This window comes from Rhagoletis pomonella, unplaced genomic scaffold (genome assembly GCF_013731165.1).
Source record: "Rhagoletis pomonella isolate Grant_MI unplaced genomic scaffold, Rhpom_1.0 Rhpom_scaffold_00006, whole genome shotgun sequence".
NCBI classification, from domain to species: Eukaryota; Metazoa; Arthropoda; class Insecta; order Diptera; family Tephritidae; genus Rhagoletis; species Rhagoletis pomonella.
This window is the reverse complement of record NW_023458560.1, coordinates 33,569,840-33,587,178: the sequence shown is the minus strand read 5'-3', so window position 1 is coordinate 33,587,178 and position 17,339 is coordinate 33,569,840. Positions and strand designations below refer to the sequence as shown.

Sequence of the window (17,339 nt, the reverse complement as noted above, 5' to 3'; positions counted from 1 at the left end):
AGTTCCTAAATTGAGGTATGATGAGTTTAGGTGAGGTGTGGTGAGAACGGGTGTGTTGAATTAAGTTGTAGTGAGTTAAGGTTTCGTGAATTTAGGTTTGGTAGGATCAGGTGTGGTGAGTTTAAGTAAGGTGTGATGAGTTTGTGTGTGGTGAGTTGATTTGAGATGAGGTGAAGTAAGTTGTGGTAAAGCAAGTTGAGGTGAGTGCGAGGTGTTAATTTTTTAACTTTCCCCTAAATCATAAAGTATTTAGTCATTGAGTATTTAGTACCCAAACTGGTACTTTAAATACAAAAGTATTTATACCATATTCTGACTGACATCGAAAACAAGTTTTCGTTGCTAAAACTGGTTTTCGACCTAAAACTTGTGTTTTCGTCCATGAAAAAACTGTCAAACGAAAAACAGTTTTCGCTGAAAACTACTGGAAAACTCACATTCCACTCATTCCAGTCGGTGTCGGCACTAGTTTTTTAGATATGTATATTCATCGAAGTGGAAGTCATATTTTATCATCTTTAATACGCCAGTTCGGATTTATTGTTAATTGCCTGGCCAAATTAAAATAAGAATGAAAGAAAAAGGTTGTTAATGAAAGGAAAATAAGAGAAAAGGTTTTTTTTTGTAGCAAAACTGTAAACAAAGGATGTAAGTAACGTCAACGCAAACACTGTGAACCGGTGTGAACAGCCTTCAGCACATAATCCCAAACCTCACTTTTAGGGTCAGTTTTTCAATGTCTGGTTAACACTAACTACAGGTTAAACATCATTATCGACGTTATCGGTTTCCTGTTATATGTTATGGGGTCGATCACGTCGATAACCATGTTTAACCTGCAGTTAGTGTTAACCAGACATTGAGAAAGTGGACCTTAAAGTGTTTTCGGTGTCGGTCAGAACATGGTATTAGGCAGCCTATCACTGGTGCGAATATCATGTAATTCGGGTTAAATTTCTACAACATAGTTTCCATATAATTTTCGTGTGAAATGTTATTATGTATCAACAAAGAAAGAAGTTCTGCGCAAAAATACTTCCGCCCATCTTTTCCGGCAACACAGAGAGAAAAATTCTACTTATTACGGGTTAAACAAGATACAAGAAGAAACATTTTTGCGAATAGCGGTCGCCCTTCGGAAGGCAATGACAAACTTCCGAGTGTATTCAGCCGAGTGTATTTGATAACTATAACTACGGTGACCATTCGTGCCGATTTTGGCGGGACAGTACCGATTTTGAGAAAATTGTCCCGCTGAATATTTTTTAAAAGTCGGGACGTATATGTAAGTGTCCCGATTTTTCATATTTGTACTGATTAAGTCCCGATTTTCAATGTTTTCTTCATTAATTTAATAAGAGTTTCCCTGTACTCTGGCCCAAAAATAATTTTTCGTACAAACGATTCTAACTGGAATTTAGTGAAATTATACAAAAAATACTAATTCGCTCAAAAATATCATATATACGAAAAATATAAGTTGTAGATACAGTGACGAAAACATAAATTGCGAAAAGACATTTTAGCATCCTTTGGCGATTATTTAATTTTTATTATTTTTTTTCTCAAAGTTAGCTCGTTATCTAACAAAGACCATGTATGCCAAAGTTTCAAACTTTGCACAAACATTAGCAAAATTCGACTAAATTCTATCAAAACTTTGAGCTCTTTAATTAGATTTCTCAAAGACATTCTGAGTATACAGTTTTGTAGCCCATTCAATTCAAAGTGAAAATTTTAAGTAGCTTGGACTTACCGTAGATTTTTATTAAATTTTTTTTCGTGGAAGATGTTGCTCATTTTCTCTATATTATAAAATTGTTGAACATACTTTGTTTGGTGGAATATGCGCGAACAAAAAATTTCCGAAAATCAACGTTAAGACCAAGTTACTTAATTTTGCACTTTTTTATACAACAATTAAAAGGGCTAAAAAACTTCATACTCAAAAAATTCTAGAAAATCTGATTAAAATATTTAAAATTTTGATCAACATTTGTTAAAATTTGTCGAATTTTTATAAATGTTTTACAAAGTTTGAAATTTTGATTTACATGTTTTTTTAGATAGTTAGTTATATTTTCATAAAAAATAATTAAAATTTTTTAAACAAAGAAAAGTAGCCAAAACTTGCTAAAATGTCTTTTTGCTATTTACATTCTCGCCATCGTACATATTTATTGTGTATATGCATTTTGGAGATCATTTGTCAAGCGAATTATCTTTGTTTTGTTTTAAATAAAAGTGTATTAAAAGATGTTATGTCTTTTTATTCTAAAACAATATTGTAGGTTCGAATTAGATGCTTTAGAAATGTCCCGATTTTTGGCCACAGAAATCTGGTCACCGTAACTATAACCACTTTTTTTAATATTTAATAACTACCTTTTTTCTCAGTGTATACATGTAGGAGTGTGCTTTTTTATCTGACAGGACCTAAATATGTTTGCTAACATACTTCATTCTTATCAAATCAGCAAATCAGTAGACAAACTCGAAGATAAAACCATCAACGCCATCACCGAGGGCAGTGAATGATAAAATATTGCTTATCACAGGTTTTGTACAAACTACTGTATAGCAAGTATTTACCGTTCTTTATGTTTTTTAGTAATGTGTACTGATAATGCAGACATATGTACATATGTTAAATATGGGATGGTGGTGCTAATTAGTGTTAAAGTTCAATACAAATTATAATTATGTATATTAAAGATTAAAGGTTATGAGGAGTACCTATCCACTTGCTCTTTAAAACAAATTTAGCCACAGATCTATGATATCGCAATCTTTGATAAGGTTTCATAAGTTCCATCAATATGAAATTACATAAAGGAATAAAGCCTCCACGAGATCATGAATACAGCAGGCTCTCGCTTTATATGTTTTAGTAGGCAGAAGAACACCCAAATGGCAGTTTATTCTACGGAGCCAAGGGCAATAACAGATGGAGTACGTCGTCGAAATAAGACGATCCAAGGATTTAGGATAAAAATGTCAAAATTAAGCGAATTGTCAATTAGCACAAGACCCGATAATCATTCCCAGAGCGGCTTTGACGTCCTTATGTGAACCGTTGGAAAAATAACCAGTCAGTCATGAACAAGACCATCTCCTAGCAGTTGATAATAAAGAACACAACCTGTTTTTATTCTCACACAAAATCGCAAGGATTTCGGTGATTCGTCTGCGAGCATCATCCCCTCTCCTTCGTGGTTGAGACACCCTAAGCTTTACTCTTACCATCATTCGCAACGCGTCTTCCAAAAATCCTTAAAACGGTCACTCTGATGCACTTCATATCGTCACAAATAACGGGTGATTTTTTTGAGGTTAGGATTTTCATGCATTAGTATTTGACAGATCACGTGGGATTTCAGACATGGTGTCAAAGAGAAAGATGCTCAGTATGCTTTGACATTTCATCATGAATAGACTTACTAACGAGCAACGCTTGCAAATCATTGAATTTTATTACCAAAATCAGTGTTCGGTTCGAAATGTGTTTATCGACAAATTTTGTTCAGCGATGAGGCTCATTTCTGGTTGAATGGCTTCGTAAATAAGCAAAATTGCCGCATTTGGAGTGAAGAGCAACCAGAAGCCGTTCAAGAACTGCCCATGCATCCCGAAAAATGCACTGTTTGGTGTGGTTTGTACGCTGGTGGAATCATTGGACCGTATTTTTTCAAAGATGCTGTTGGACGCAACGTTACGGTGAATGGCGATCGCTATCGTTCGATGCTAACAAACTTTTTGTTGCCAAAAATGGAAGAACTGAACTTGGTTGACATGTGGTTTCAACAAGATGGCGCTACATGCCACACAGCTCGCGATTCTATGGCCATTTTGAGGGAAAACTTCGGAGAACAATTCATCTCAAGAAATGGACCGGTAAGTTGGCCACCAAGATCATGCGATTTGACGCCTTTAGACTATTTTTTGTGGGGCTACGTCAAGTCTAAAGTCTACAGAAATAAGCCAGCAACTATTCCAGCTTTGGAAGACAACATTTCCGAAGAAATTCGGGCTATTCCGGCCGAAATGCTCGAAAAAGTTGCCCAAAATTGGACTTTCCGAATGGACCACCTAAGACGCAGCCGCGGTCAACATTTAAATGAAATTATCTTCAAAAAGTAAATGTCATGGACCAATCTAACGTTTCAAATAAAGAACCGATGAGATTTTGCAAATTTTATGCGTTTTTTTTAAAAAAAAAGTTATCAAGCTCTTAAAAAATCACCCGTTACATGGGGACCTGAATAAGAAAGGATCGTGTGCTAAGACCCGATAATGCCATTCTCTTACAAGTCGCTAGTTTTTCAATTACAAGCTAAGTAGTCATCGGATCTCTAAGGCACGTTACAAGAATTTAATGGTGATTTTCACAGGACGGCACTCTCTCACACACTTTGATTGGCTTCTAAGTCGAGAAACTGCACTGCATCTTCACGGCGCGCAACTTGCAGACATCCCAACCTAGTCAACGGTCACATTATATACTACCTGGACAAAGGAAGTGATCCTATAGTGGCAGTGGAGGCAGACGGGACCAATATGTCGACCGTATATCACTGTCGAAGGGGCACTCGAATCACCCTTGCCCAACTCCGGTCTGGTTTATGCAGTATGCTGAGCTCGGAGTTGCGCTAGGATCATTTCAGAAGCTACTGACACCTGCGGAAATGGCTAACCGTAGTCTATCTGCGCATGCTCCATACCATCGATCTGACACCAGCTGCATTCTGGAGCCCAGCAATGAAAATTCTGCTCCCCTTAAGGCTTGGTTTGGGGTAGAAAATACAACTGCAATCTTACAACAATAAAATTAGTGAAATAATCGGCGAGTGTGAGGCCAAGAGAGCGTACGCCGTCAATGGGCGCACTGCACAGTACTTCCGGTCTCTAAGTCGTCGTAAACCGCCACTTCTGAGTTCAGCTGAGGTAGGAACTTGTTTAGTCTGTGGCACCACGCGTCATGGAGCTGAGCTGGTCCCACTCGGTAGTTCTTCTAGCCCGATTTTGTCTTCGCAAGTGTGAATAGTTAGCCAAATAGAATCGCTGTGAACATTGTTGAGCGCCACTTTTTATTGTGTCCCATTGAACAGAAGATCCGATCAAAGTTTTCAAGCCAGATTGGTACCGCAATAGAAAGATGCTGTGCTGCCTCACCACCAGCATATGGCTTTCTTCGTGGTGTTGCCGCATGGATGGCATGAGATGGCAGCATGTAGCCCCTTGTGCTTTATAGTCTCCAACCGATGGGTCGATCGACATACATATGTATGTACCAGAGCTGTGAAACTGTGAAATCATTTAAAATTTAAATCATGAAATATTTACAAGTAAGATTTCATTCTCGTTCCTTTGGTCTGGTAGTATGGCTTATATTTCTTTCAATCTACAACCATTCAAAAAGAAATTGATTTCACACACTAAGGTGGTAAATACCTGAATGAAAAACTGAGAATGCTGAAATAAACAGAATTCAATACTGAATTAGCTTCGAGATGAATGAACACTTTGCTATGTGTGCATTCTCTAATTCAGTTCCAATCAAATTTTATACACTAAGAAAAATATGTAAGTTTAGATAATGGAATAATGAGGTGTATGAACTTTAAAACAATATTGACATACTGTCGCGTATCAATGCACAGCGGCCACGCGGGCTAAGCCATGTCCTACGAATGAATGGTTGTGCTTGGACTCCTCCACGCATGAAACGCAGCTTGATTCACATGAACATATTGTACAAATTTATAGTTTTGGTTGTTTAAAAACTGAGTGCAAAATGTTCCAAGACAATTAGTATCTATAATTTTTTTCTTTTAAAGATTGGAAAATCTGCAGAACATGAAATAATCAAGCATAACAACCATCGAATGATAGCAGCTTTTATCATTCAGTCCATGGTTTATCCACATACATATAATGTCCTTTTTTAAAATACATATGTGCCCATTTTAGCGCGGCCACCCTTTAAGGTGCTGACCCAATGCAGGCTTGCTTTGCTTGCTTCGCTGCGAGAAGTGTTAAAAATTATTTGGAATATACTAAAACGTATAAAGGCTGGCCAAATGGCAGCTTTTCTTCACTTGCTTTAAGCGCCTCTAAGTTTGAATTAGGCAAATGTTTTATTTGAAAGCGTTTTGTATGCTTTTGGCAAAGAGGTATGTTCCTTTCAAAATACATAAATTCAAACAAAAATTTGCTTACTTAATTTAAATAAGCCACAGAAAATGCAGGTAATTCGAAATGAAATAAAAAGGATTTATTGTTTCCAGGAAAAAACTTCTTCTTCAAGTAAATCGCTTTTTTAAGTCATAGTTTTGTTAGTAAATGTAGATATAGATATGTATGTATTATTATCATTTCTTTTAAATACAAACATTATTTCGCATTAATTTAAAAATAAATCTGAAAGTTTGTCATACATTTTTTAGAGTTTCCTAGGAAATAATTATTAACGTTAAGGGAACAGACATTGACTTTTCAACCAGACAGCTGGTTACTTTGACAGCGTTCCAAGCCACCATTCGGCCAAGCAAGTTTTCAAAGTGAATCAAACCAAATTGAAGTCAGCAAGGCGCGCAAAGCAAGCCTGCATTGGGCCAGCGCCTTTATGATCGTTTTTATTTGTAAAAAACGATATTTTCATTTCCCAATACCATGCGCTCATGCATGTGAAGTAACAAGTTTTCGTACGTAGAAGTAACAAAATTGTTTGTATAAATTTTTAAATTTCCAAAATTCTACTTTGTAAAGTTCAAAGCAAGGCGAATAGATATAAGGTGGTATCGATTGAACAAATACAACAATTACTTGTATTTTGTTTTTGCTTTTAGCGGGCCATTGTCAAATTTCAGCTATTCTTCCCCGAATGAAAAAGGGCGACAGAAAATGCAAACACTCTCACGTTTTCACTCACTCACTAACGAAATTCAAAATTTTGACAATCAAACGCTACTCACAGCTGATGAAACAACACCACCTTATATAAATTCGCCTTGGTTCAAAGGCTTATACAAAAAAAAAATAATTTAAAAGTTCTACAAACAAATTTATACGTATAGAAAGCTTGCTGCTTCATACATATGTATGAGCGCCTGGTATTGAGAAATAAAAATATCTCTTTGTACAAATAAAAATTTAGTTCGTTAAATAAAATTGACCGCAAGTTTCATTCAAAAACATGCAGTTGGTTTTAAAAAGCATTGACAGAATATCCAAAGCTGGTACGTACTTCTGTTCGTAGGTAATGCTTTACCAAATTGTAGCAGTAGTAGAAAAGCAGAAGTAAACCACTATTTTCTCCTATAAAGATTTTATTCTGGTGTCAAGGCATATTTTTTCAGTGTAGTACTGAATGATCAAAACTGTTTGCATTCACCCAAAATTTACAATCACGATGATTGCGAATACTTTTGTCACATTCACACTCTATACTGAATGGAACTCTGCCATTCAATAACACATTACGTTTGCTTTTGTTTCAAAATAATTTAAGCCACTCAGGAATGAGGTTTTTCTTATACAACCAAACAATCAAAATTTTGAAACGAGTGCCAAGTGAATGCAGATCCTACTGATTCAATCATTTTACAGCTCTGGTATGTACATTGCTAGCTGAAGCTCCTTGTCGTCTCCCCAAACACTACCGGTTTGCGAGTTGCTGACTTTGCTCATGGCACTTTATTCTTTGCAAGTGGTGACGGTATGTGATGAGATAGAGAAGAGACTGTTCAATGTGGCTCCAAGATCTTGTGGTGGTCCAAAGTGGAGGCTAGGATGTCTTGCAAAAAGGTCGAAAGGTTAACCGTACGCGTGCCTTCGTTAAGCCATCTGCAGCTTGATATGACCTATCAAAAGTTCACAGTGTTGGAAACCAACCACACAAACAGACAAATAAAACACGGCTATTACCGACCTCATTCAGATAGCAGTGTATCGATAACGATGTTAACGAGGGATTAGTGTTAACAAGGTATGCTGAAAACGGCCCTTAAAATTTGATTTGCTCCCACAAGCTCTTGGCTCAATCCTTATCCATTCGTCCTGAAATATACTAGCCACAAATGCGATTGCTTCATGAAAAATAGAACCATTTTGACATATGAGTGAGTGTTTTTAATCTCTAGAAAATAATTAGAAAACGTCGATAGTAACCTCACGTACGCGTTTTTGCATTGTCTGGATACGCGGTTTTGTACTTTAAACGACGATATGTATGTCCTTATGTAATATATGAATGTACCCCACATTTCTTTTTTAATTGCAGATAGAATTTATTGTCAGCCCTAGTTGTTGTCTTAACAGCATAAAAACTCCCCAAAGAGTTTTGGGGGATGTTGTTGAAGTGACAGTCCTTGGCCTGATACAAATCTGATTCATTCCGGTTACGTAAATCCGATTGTCGCGGGAACCCTCGTTATATTTGACTTGTCATATGCGTGTAAGATTTTCCTGTACATAATCTGGATTTTCCAAACAAAAAAAAACATACAAATCTTAATACAGAAATAATTTTATTTTTAAATTCATTAGCTCCTGCTCAATCATCTTTGGCATTATAAATATCGTCCTCGAAATTTCACTGCATCCCTTAATTATCGACATCATTAACACAAACCTTCAATGACCTGCATACCGGCAATGAACTACACTTGCGTCACCTGCTGGCAAAAAATCCGTTAGCTAATGTGAAAACCTTAATAACATAATAATCCACCAAAATGCACTACCGGAAATTACTAGAATATCCGCGCTGAACCGGTTGATAACATTTTTCCCTCAACGCATCATTGTCAGCGACTAAAGCGACACGCCGCGCCGCTGCAAATGTCAACATTACTGGAATGCACTACCGGAAATCATTTGTACACTACAAGAACAGGGTGGATTGATTTTTTTTTTGTTTTTTTTTTATTTTGTTTTTTCGATTTTGTCAGATATTTGACATTCGTACTTTAGTTCGTTCGTTCGCAGTCGTCAGTTCAGTTCGTTGTGAAGAGTATTTTGCAGATGGACGCATCGCTTAAATAACCTTAATTGTGCAAAATAAAGTACGTGTAAACGTTTCGTTAACGAAAAACACATGTTTATAACAAGACCACGCTATCGAAATTGTGTAGGTTTCAATTGGAATTAAGCTTAAGTTTCCCTGCTGCGTTTTGTCTGATCAAAAATGTGTTCTTTAGCGTTTGTGTGTGTGTGTGTGCGCAGAGCCGCTGCCGCAGAGACGCTGCCAAATGCGCTCTTCGTCCGCTACTAGTGCGCTCGTCTCTTCTCGGCTCGGTTACACTGCGCTGCTGCAACTGTCAAAATTTTTTTGCCGTGTGTCATTTCCACACTTCGTTGTCGATTCGATTGGCAAAAATGAGTTTTTTGCGAAAAATTTCACTAAATTACAGTTGAAATTAGTAGTGTACAAAGGTGTTAATAACTGAAAAGTGTTTAGCGTTGCACTAATTACAGTTTAGCAATGTTTTCCGAGTGGGCATTATGTTTGTAAGTGCGTAAAATGTTTAGGAAATTAGTGCAACAAATCGATGTGAATGTGTGCTTGCCTGCTGGCTTTGCCTGTGAACCGAATGAACCGAGAAAAGTTCGAAGCTGACAGCGGCACTACTGGCGCTGCGGTAACTGCTGCTGTTTTCTGTTTCTGTTTTTTGATTAATTCACAGTGCCTCGGCTCGGCTATTGGAATATGAAAAATATAGAAATGTGAAGAAATAAGCAACAAAAATTTCGCAAACTAAATTTTTGCACAACGTCGAGTGAACAGATTTCATTAGCCATCAAATACGCCGCGTGTGTGTGAAATATATGAAATTGTTCCTGTTTACAATAACTAAAACAACGAGTTGTTAATTATCTGCCAGCTTGTAAGCGGCATATATTTTGTATAAGATAAAAGTCTGTGAAATCAGTATTAAGCGAAAAAATATGTCTAAATTACCATTGGAAAACCATTTGCATTTGTCAAAATGTTGCGTCGCTGCCCTTTTTGTGTTGTTGCAATGCATTACGTTTGACGTAAGATCGAATTGTGAAAGAAGGAATAAATAGAAACGTAAACTTCGGCAATACTTCAAGTTACAATACCCTGCACAGGAAAGGAAACTGCAATAGTTCAAGGTTTCATTCAACCGCTTTTAACTAATGTAAAACAAATAAGAGCAGATTGTATATTAATGAATTTACATAATAATTTTGCGTTAAATGTTGCCACTATGGTAGCAAGTACACTGTGCAGCTGCATTTTTGGTTACCAACAATCATTCGACTGTAAATATAAGTAGACTAAGATATGAAGATAGTAAAAAAACAAGTTGAGCTTAAAACCTAAAAATTGGATTAATAGTTAGATCAGAACAATAATGGTATGTTAATAAATCAAAACAAGATGACGTTATAGGATTCCCAAAATTTTCCATTCGTCCATACAGCTGCTAACTAATGTGCGTGACTTCTTGCACTCAAAGGGTCTACCTACATATGTATGTACAATAATTCAGAACAAGCCAATACATTTTCTCCAGTCTTTTTGTCATCATCGTGGTATTGCAGAATAAAGGAGCGCCGCAACGCAGCAACATTTTTCCAACATCCCAAAAGGCAAAAAAAAAATCAAACATTTTTATACCCGAGCGCACTTGTGCACAAGGGTATTATAACTTTGTTCACATAACGGTTGTTTATAACAGGCAAAACGAATCGAGATAGATATAGACAAATGTATACATAAATGATCAGGATTACAAGAGAAATCGATTAAGCGGTGACTGTCTGTCCGTCCGTCCGTCCGTCTGTGCACACGATAACTCGAGTACAAATTGAGATATCTTAACGAAACTTCGTACATGCACTTCTTTTGGGCGTAGGACGGATGGTATTGAAAATGGGCGAAATCGGACAATAACCACGCCTACCTCTCATATAACGGCAATATTCCGAAATACGAAAACAGCGATATTTTAGTAACTACTGAAAATTATTCACTCAAAATTGATATTTAAAATAAGTTTTAGACGAAAAATGGTTACATGTGTATAATTTGGTAACCGCTGCACTAATTTCTTATAAATTTGACACAGTTGTTAACCTTGGTATAAAATACGAAATGGCCAAAAAATTTTAAAATCGGACAATAACCACGCCCACATCCCATACAACGGTAATTTAGAGTAATACGAAATCTTCGATAAATCAGTAATTATTGAAGCCAATTTATTCAAAATTGATGCTTGCAACAATTCTTTACCAAGAAATACGTTTAGGATAAAATTTTTAAAAATGGGCGTGGCACCGTCCACTTATGATCACATATGGGTATCTCGGTAACCGTTCTACCAATTTGTACCAAACTCGGTGTGGTTATTGTGCTTGCCACATAGAAACAAAACGTTGAAAATTATTGAAATTGAACTAAAATTACGGCCGCTTTTCATATAACGGTAAATTTCAGAAATGCTTGAAGCTGGAAAACGGTTTACCATGTAGCGGTATCTTTCGAAAAGGTGAAAAACATATATTTAATACTTGCGCCGGGTATTTAATGTTCGGCTCCGCCCGAACTTAGACTTTCTTACTTGTTCTCCCATTTACTTTTATCACTTCTGTGCTTCGCATATTCATTTCTGGTTCGCCCTCTATGTTTGGTCGGCTGCTTCGTTGTTATCGTCGTCGTTGTGGTTGTGGTCGGTGATGGCTGCAGTTAAAATGTTGATTCACTTTTTCACTTTCCTTTTTGGCTCTTTCACAGCTGCCTACCAGCCGCCTCCAGCCTACCATCCTTTCCGGCATGCGACTCGTTAGGTTGGGAAGTTGAGTTCCGAAGCAGAGAAGACTATCCTACCATCAAATTGATGTGATAATTTTATGTTCCTATCTTAAATATGAAGAAGATGTTGAGGAGACGTATCTAGATTAAATATGAATTAAGAACCTGAAATGTATCAAATGTAACACGGTGGAGTAAACCTCAGTATACACGCTGCGTTTACATTAGTGTCATCAAATGGCTTACAAGCAGCGCAACCAGATGCTGAGGAATTCACTTGTGCACTCTTATCGATAGCCGTTATCTTTTTTTGTTAGTTTCCGTTGTTTGTGCTGCTGCTTATTTTAAATTTAAAACTTATGATTCATATTCAAGTAAAGGAGCATGTTTCGCTTGACTCATCTCAATTGTGCGAGTATGTTTGTATGCATTTTGATTTGATCACTTCTCGTTTGCCTGCCTGGGATGGCAGCATTAAAGCCAGTGGTGTTTCGGCTAGTAAACCTTTATATGCCCGTATGACAACTAGAAAATCCCAATTGAAAATTATTTTAAATATTCATATTAGGTACTAGGGCTGTGCGATTAATTGATTACTCAAAATTTTAATTAGTCATAAAGTAAATAACTCAATTATTCGATTAATTTGAAATTATGAATACTCAAAAGTTCAGTTACTCGAGTAATCAAGATTTTTGATTAACCAAAAACAAAAATATTTGAGTAATTTGCTTTATGATTAATCAACATTTCGAGTAAAATGAGTCATCAAAATTTCAACTTTTTACATATGTATAAAGTAGTTAAAGTTCCTTGATACTTTGAAAACAACGTTGTTTTTTTTAAATTAAAACAAAAAAATGTTTTTCATATACAGAATGTAAAAAAAAATAAGCATTTTCCAAAGCAAACTCTTTTAACGAGCAAAATTATTTTTTTGAGTAATCATATTTCAAGTAACTCGATTAATCATCGTTTTGAGTAATCAAAATCTTGATTACTCGAGTAATTGATTAACCGAATAATTGATTAACCAACTTGCTCGAGTAATCGAATAATCGCACAGCCCTATTAGGTACATATCGAGCCCTTTGCGCAAAATTATTGTATATGTATTACAAAAAACAAATTTTACAAGAAAGTATTCTTTGTAGTTTTCTGCTTTGGCTGACACCTTTAATACAAAAGTTTAGATTTGCTGAAGATTTTTTTAAGGTCTCTACATTTGAATTTCTTAGCACATGCGATAATTTCGCCCACAAGAAAAAATGCATTGTCACATACGGTAAAATTTACAGTCAATTTGTGCAGTTGCTATTGATATTTAAGCCGTAATATTTAAACAGGTGATGCGTTATAGGTTGTAAAATAAAGTTGCATCAAAAAGTGAATTTCATAAAAAATGTAACATACGATAATTTTGGGCTAAGGGGTCGATATGTAAGTAGAAACATATATGCATGTCTAGAAATAATTACACAATTAAAATTATTACAAAAATAATAAATATTCCACAGTTCAAATATCACGTTTCCGTTTACACCCATTTCCCCAGTTTGAAATTCATGCTTGCACTATTTTTAACTATGTACAAACATATATATGTAAAAGCCGTATGCTAAATACATTTGACTCGAAATCGAAAGTTTACATTTCATTCTGCTGCTGCAATGGGAAGACAAAAAATGCAGCACACTGGTTTATTTTTATTAAAAAAATATCGAACCATATTGTATGTGAACGTACATATGTATGTACGGAAACCCCACACATATTTTATTTATAAGAAACGCGAACTTTGGTTTAATAATTCATTTTTATCAAATTCGTGGCCAATAAGTAATATGAAATTGTGTCTTAAGTACTTGACACATTAATTACGCTTTAAATGGCATTTTCGAAGAATTTTTAATCCCTATCTTACAGTTGTAGGTGCTTAACTTCTCCGGCATTTCCAGGCTGAAGCTGCTATATTACCAAATCAGTATGACAACGTTACGCCAGGTCGATCAGACCTCCCAATTTGCATATTCGGCAACTGTCAAACAAACATAAGCGGAAGAACTGGAAAGAGCACGTGAAGACCTACAACATCACGTCTGGTGTGCGTAATCGTTGGTGGTGCCGCGAGGTCCCTATAAAACTCGATGAAGCGGATCCTCATTCTCCAAAGTCATTGGTCCCAATATACTATTATCCTGGTAGTTACACAATTGCGTTTGGCGGCAGTAGAATGTCTAACTGAAGTCTTCATTCTGTTATTTGCCACCCTTGAAGACTGGTCTCACTACTGAAATGTGGAAACTAGGCACCAAATTTGAGTATTGTTGTCCGATAAGTAAAACCTCTTGGGGCTTTGCTCTTCGGTACCAATATCACCTGGCCTCAGCGAATCAAAGTATCAGCACAGCAAAGTTCCTACGACAGTCGGGTGTACGTAACCGGAACAATGCAGATTTATATCTGGCCAAGGACCGTCACTCCAGCAACACTTCCCCAAAAACTCTTTGGGGGAATTTATATGCTGTTAGAACAACAATCAGCACAGCACTTAACGCCATAATGAACCAAGAAACTCGTAGCCTAAACCAAAATTGTATCTGTGGGAGAATTGTCATAGCAGCTTTGATTTGTCGAAGCTTTAGCCACTGTTTGCAACTCGACACTACTAGAGACCATGTAGTAATACTCCCTTCCATAGGGTTAACTAGTAATTATCAGTGGTCAAAAATCGTCTGTATTCTGTCGTAATCCAATCTTGAAGCCCATCACCATTGAACGATGTGTCGGTTAGGTGGTGTCGGGTACCCACTACTGTTTAACTTCTACATCTCGAAATCTTTCTCAGCTTCCAGAGGGAGTTTCACTGATCTCTAATGTTGGTTAATGACCTTTTGAAGAAATAAAGGACAGCTATCTCTCCGATCTTTCTCAATTCTTCGGTGCACGGACCTTAACCTCCCTGTCAAAATCAAATCCAACTTCTCGCCACTTCAACAAGGGTGGTCTGGCTACAATTGCGCGACTACGGAGTGTACGAGTCATTAAGCAACATTCTCTAAAACTCTAGCAATTTTTGTGATTATACGACAACAACAAAGCTCATATTTTCCTCAGACTACTCCATTAATTCATAAGGAAGGGAATATTTTCAATGCATCGACGAATATTACTTGAACATGTCAAAACATCAAGAGCTTCTTCTATAGCCATAATGTAAAAATCATTATGTTGTTGTTGTAGTGACACTTGAAAGCCTCGCCTAAATTAATTAGTCTACCAATCGTTGTCGTCAAGCTTTTCTAACGGCAAGCCCAGGAGCCGTCACCTTGCGACGGAGTTGTATCATTCCCACGACAGCCGATTCTACGCCCTGGAATGATTCGGGTTTTCTCACCACCAAGGGTTGTTGTTTTTCCGACCTCACCCTGTTTAGATTGGCCAACCCTATCAATCGAAATCATTATGAATCGCGATAAGTATTAGACGTACTTCAAAATTTAAATGATAGATATTCTCTGCTTGACAATGTTGCCAGCTTCATATGACTTTGCAATTTGTACATTTATTTTTGTTTGGAAATCTGATACGTTTAATAAAAAAAATCGTCTTTTGCTTTCTGCTAACATTAATATTTATTTATTAATTTTTATTTTCTACTCTCTGTCTTGTCGTTATTATACATACATACATAAATACATATGCACACATTTGTTTGATAGTGCAGAAAATGGAACAGTCCAGCCCCTTCGTCTTGGTCTGCAGGCTAAGCTTAAACGTAGAATACGTGGTATGGTTAAGAGCATATCCAAGTCAAAAACGAAAGCACACACTAAGAAAAAAATATCGATAAAAACATCGATCGTTATATCGGTAAGTTCCGAAAATATCGATAGCAAAATCAGTAACAATATCGATACCAAATTCGATAATAATATCGTTAGAAAAATCGTTAACACAATCAATAAAAATATCGATAACAAAACCGATAAAAATATCGATGACAAAATCGATTAAAATATCAACAAAATCTTTAAAAATATCGATAACAAAATCGTTAGCAAAATCGATAACGAAATCGATAACAAAACTGATAAAAATATCGATAACAAAATCGATAATAACATCGATAACAAAATCAATAAAAATATCGATAACAAAATCGATAAAAATATCGATCATTATATCGATAAGTTCCCAAAAAAATCGATAGCAAAATCAATAACAATATCAATAAAAATTTCGATAAGAATATCGATCTTAAAACCGACAAAATATCGATTATTATATCGATAAGTCCCGAGAGTGCCGAAAATCTCTAAAATCCCGAAATAGTTCCCAGATTGGGTCTCTGTGCCTCTATCTATATCCTTTTCTCTAAAACTACCTTTATTTTAAGCTTTCTTCCTTTATCTTCATCTATACTTTTATCGGTATCCTCAGCCTCATCTTTTTCTTTATATTTATCTTTGTTTTTATTTTTATGTTTATCATATTCTTCATATACATATTCCCCTTCACCTTTGCCCATATATAAGTAAAGTGTTTAAATTTACCTTGGTCTTCATTTGTGCCTTTATCTTTACGCAACTTAGTTTTTGTTTTTATTTTTACCTTTGCCTTTATCCTTTTCTTTATCTATGTATGTACGCACCTTTACTTTTATTCATGGATTGGTCTTTTCTAAGTGTTGTTTCGCTTCAAAAAGTTTTCGCGTATTATGCATACATGTGTTCATACATATATAATATGTACAGACATATATAGATTACTAAAAAATAGAAACAGATCCACATTAACTGCAATCAACATATGTACGTATTTATGTATTTACATATGTACATACGCTGCGCTTAGGTTATAAATATTGCGCCATCTGTTTACCAAAAGCCGAAATATGTACTTACGCACACATACATACTTTTTGTCTCCTTCCCTCACTTTCAACGCATGCACGTGTTTGCAAAACGATGACGAAGTGATTTTGTATGGGAAATCATTTATGTCCATATATTTAAGTCAAATAAACATACTTAGAAGATATCAACCAATACTTCCCATATACCAAACGAAAGGAAAACTGTGGAATTTTTGATTAAAGAAAACAAAAACAAAATCATTCGAGCGGTTTTCGAGCATTTTGGCAATAAAAAAAATTTGCAAATTTTTTCAACAATTTTTTTGCCTTAAAATGCTCAATATTTGTTGAATTTATATAAAATCTGTACACGATAATATTTCTATTGCCCCAAAGGATCTATATCCCGAAAATGAAAGTTATATCTACAAATCATAAGCTGCTGGGAGCACTTTCTATGACAGAAACCGAATTGGTTGGCTTGGAATTTTATCGTTGAAACGAAACACTTCTGTGAAATCGCTTCATTAGTTCTCGTGCAATGAGCGTTTTCGTGAAGCTCTAAGAATTACAACTACAATATTAGAGCATAGCCTCCATATCGAAACGTAAGACGTATTCTACGTCAAAATGAGGAAGAAGTGCAGTTCCCTGCAAAAAATGCGCCTAATCCGGGATGACTCCGGGAGCAATCGC

At 36.0% G+C, this 17,339-nt stretch overlaps 3 long non-coding RNA genes across 3 annotated transcripts in view; 2 read left to right on the top strand and 1 right to left on the bottom strand.

The window, feature by feature from the left end:
• Positions 1 to 17,339, bottom strand: part of LOC118740620 — a 74,503-nt gene that overhangs the window by 32,938 nt on the left and 24,226 nt on the right. The window lies entirely within an intron of this gene.
• On the top strand, positions 7,472 to 9,949 carry LOC118740623. Its single transcript, XR_004993168.1, has 3 exons — positions 7,472 to 7,987; positions 8,282 to 8,455; positions 8,548 to 9,949. It is a non-coding gene; the product is annotated as an uncharacterized LOC118740623 (long non-coding RNA).
• On the top strand, positions 11,562 to 11,970 carry LOC118740625. Its single transcript, XR_004993170.1, has 2 exons — positions 11,562 to 11,702; positions 11,768 to 11,970. It is a non-coding gene; the product is annotated as an uncharacterized LOC118740625 (long non-coding RNA).